Raw genomic sequence first — 3930 nt, forward strand, 5'->3', positions numbered from 1 at the left:
AGGAAGAATTGAAAATTTAACTTGAACGCTCTACTTTGGATTTGGTAGCTTAGCCTCCTAAAACTAAAAACAATCAACAGATTGCGATTTCATACAGAAACATCAACGCCCGCGATGACACAATCCATCTGAACTTCCCACCGTGAATCGGTGAAGCGGTTCATCATCAGCAACAGTAAACCTCCGCCGAAGGACGCAACATGAAGAAATTCCAGTTTGTGTCGTCCTTTCAGACGATGCGTTAAAGTGCCTCCGCCGCCGCACTTAGGTAATGTGCACCAGCAGGACGGACCGACGACACAGGACCACGCGGCACATTCCTCTTCTCAATGCGGTTGGCAGCGGTACTGGCATTGGCATCTTATTTCGCGTGTTTAGCAACATGTCAATGTCACGACAAGTAGCCTGCTCTTGGAACTGTAGTGGACGTACGGGTATCTACACCCAATCGCTGAATGCAAGATTTAAACACATTTCTGAATTAAGATAGCATGAGCATGAGCATGAGCATAGATGACCGTACTATTCGTAGTTGCTACTCCGTGATTGACCAGAACAATCGAAGTTGCACAAGGAACCAACAGACGGGGCTTGGGAGTAGCTTACCGTCCTCAATGTGCATCTTCGAGAATTCCAAACTTTATTAGGTCAATAACGGCGCCGGCCACGTCCTTACGGTCATCGAGGAAGGAAAGGAATGTTATTATGACGTGCGTTGCTTACTAAAGACCGAGATCACCTCTGCGTCTCCACGTCTGTCATGGGAAGGACTTTTTGTTAGTGGGGAGGGGATAGGGCGCATGATATGAGTTCACTTTGGTAAGTGGAGTGATTCATGCAACCCTATTAATATCAAACCACTTATTTTCATTTGGACTAAAACAAAACACATGCCGACATCGAAGATGACGAACCATTCAGATAGTTTTCGAAGTGCGAAAATTAACGAAAGAGAAAATAAAGTGATTTGAACCAACGTGGCTTTGGAACTTGGGCCGACACTTGACGTGACGAACATTTCAATGTCTGTTGACTAAAATCGCTAAAAATTTTGTTTGTTGCATTTATCGTATCATAAATCGCCCCGTACGAAGATGAGCAGTCAAATAGACGACGACGACGGCCGAATGAAAACGCGGCCTGTACACTTTGCCTCCAAAAACTCACTCTCGCAAAAAATCTAGCAAAGCGAGCGCGCGAAACTTTGCTGCTGCCGAACTACCGCACACTACTGACTGCTTGGCATCCCGTCGTCGGAGCCCCGCAGAGGGAAGAGGAAAAAAAATCGCAAAAATCTAGTAAAGCGAGCGCGCAAAACTTTGCTGCTGCCGAACTACCGCACACTACTGACTGCTTGGCATCCCGTCGACGGAGCCCCGCAGAGGGAAGAGGAAAAAAAATCGCAAAAATCTAGCAAAGCGAGCGCGCGAAACTTTGCTGCTGCCGAACTACCGCACACTACTGACTGCTTGGCATCCCGTCGTCGGAGCCCCGCAGAGGGAAGAGGAAAAAAAATCGCAAAAATCTAGTAAAGCGAGCGCGCAAAACTTTGCTGCTGCCGAACTACCGCACACTACTCTAAACACATTTCTGAATTAAGATAGTAGAAAAAGTGCAAACGACTACACCTAGTTTCATCATTTCCAATACTTTTCGTAAGTTCCAAATGGGTTGCAAACTTTGGCGTCTAATACTATTCTGCAAACAAGACTACATGAAACTGCTGGAGTGTACGAAAGAAAGGATTTCACAACACAACTCGATATCGTGTGTCACTGATGAAAACCGAAAAGTAATCGTGCAAAGAGCGCATCACCACACTAGTATTGTGTTCAGATCCAGCTAGTTTGTCACCTGATCAGACCATTGCGCTACATGCCCTCTTGATCACATAAACGCGTTATTTCCATATCGCACTTAGACACAGGTGTCGGACAAACATAAATCACTAACGCGGAAATGGTTTCAGATATACTAAAAACATCATAAAAACTCTTTTTACTGGTAGTCAAATGATAATATTGAGGAAGTTAACGGAAAAATCTATTGCTCACTCCAAACTATAAAAACTAACCAGATTTGTTTAGAGCAAGTAGGTTCGTCGTCGAACGTTGAAATCGTTTGTGCATTTCCCGGGAAACGGATAGAAATCAAGATGAGACTGAGCATCATCAGTGTTGTAATTGTGCTAGCTCTCCTAAACGTCGGACAACCGGCTGAGGCGTTTGGATTTGTAAGAAATTATTCTGCAAATAACGAATTTTGTCAGTAATAAAACTTGTTTCACAGGATTTCCTAGAAGAACTAGCGGAACTACTGTTCGGTTCCGATTACTCATCTGAGGAAGACTCGAGCATAATGGTCATCAAGCGGACCAACGGGACGGTAGACGTAACGTGTGATGGATGCAATCTCACTGTGAATTGTATGAACTGCATGAGAATCGATTCTAACATTATGAGTTCGGGGATGACCACTATGGCACCAGGGACCGGCTGAACGGCTAACACTGCATTCTACCTATATGTATCGGAAACTGCAGAATTGAAAGAATAATGATGGGCAGGAAGGTGATAAATACAGTTACCCGGTACATTTAAAAAAAGTGTTTGTGTTCGTTTTTCATTGGCAATCGCAAATTGATGGCACAAATGTCCCAAATGGAGGATAACGTGCCTCTGGAGCCGGCCTTCTGAAGCAGAAAATATCCGCTTAACCCTTTGAGGCTGAAGAGGTTATATATGACCCCAATAGAAAAATGGCTGTGTCAAATAACCCACTCGACAAAAGTGAACAATGTCTTCAGCAAAGTTATTGCAAATGTACTCCTCCATTAGAAAAAAACATGAGTGATTGGTTTTGAGACATCATTGACATCCCAAAGCATCCTGAACTGAAGTTTGAACCAGGAAGTTTAAAAAAAACAATCTGCTGACTCACACTATAATCTTTTGAAAACTCGGAAGCCAATCATTAACATTATAAGGATAATCCAGGCCATCCAAACTAACTTGGAATTTAAAAGCTCAGATCGTCAGAAGTAATTTCCGCTGTACAGAGTAGCGTTACCCAAACAACTATATTGTTATACAGCTCCCTAGAATAGTCCCCCGCAATTTCATCTGTATGGGAGCCCCCCTTTCCAGAGAGATCGGAGCAGTGTCTCACACTATGCCAAGAACCTTCCCCGACCCCAAAAGTACCCACATACAAAAATTCACGCCGATCGGTCCAGTAGTTTCCGAATACATAAGGGTCAGACAGACAGACAGACATACATAAATTCTTTTTTATATGAATAGATACACATTCAAGGTCGTCCAAACTATCGCGGAATTTAGCCCTTGACATCTACAGCTGTTGCAGTAGTTAGGTATATTTGCTATAAACTGAAGCATTACATATCCAACTATCTTTGACCCTTAAGAAATGTTCAAACCATTTCGAAATTTACTTGGGATGTTCCAGATGACCCAAACTAATCCGTAGAGTAGAACTTCAGGTCTACACTAGCAACGGTACTTGTTTTGCAGAGTAACTTTGCATAAATAAATATGGTTAATTGTTTATGTTACCTACTGACATTTTTATATACTTTTAGAACACCTAGGATCGTCCAAACTGTCCAACAATTCAGTACTTTGTTTTCTTTTCAACCATGAGGGGATTAATCTGCTTAACAGACACCCGAACAGGAAAGTCCAGGTATTGTGGGGTTACGGCCGTCTTCTTCAAAAATAAACCAGGGGCTAGTGCATATCGCAACCTCAAGGTTAGCTGTGTAGCCTGCACCAACGAACATCGATGACTCGCCTGGGGGAGTCCACCAAGGTAGCATGCTGGCGCTTAGCCAGTTTCCCGAGTGGTCCTCACCATTCCTTTTATCCTCGGAAGGCGGGCATGTTAACCGTTACGCCCGCGCCCAACTGT

The sequence above is a fragment of the Aedes albopictus genome, chromosome 1 (genome assembly GCF_035046485.1).
Source record: "Aedes albopictus strain Foshan chromosome 1, AalbF5, whole genome shotgun sequence".
NCBI lineage: Eukaryota > Metazoa > Arthropoda > Insecta > Diptera > Culicidae > Aedes > Aedes albopictus.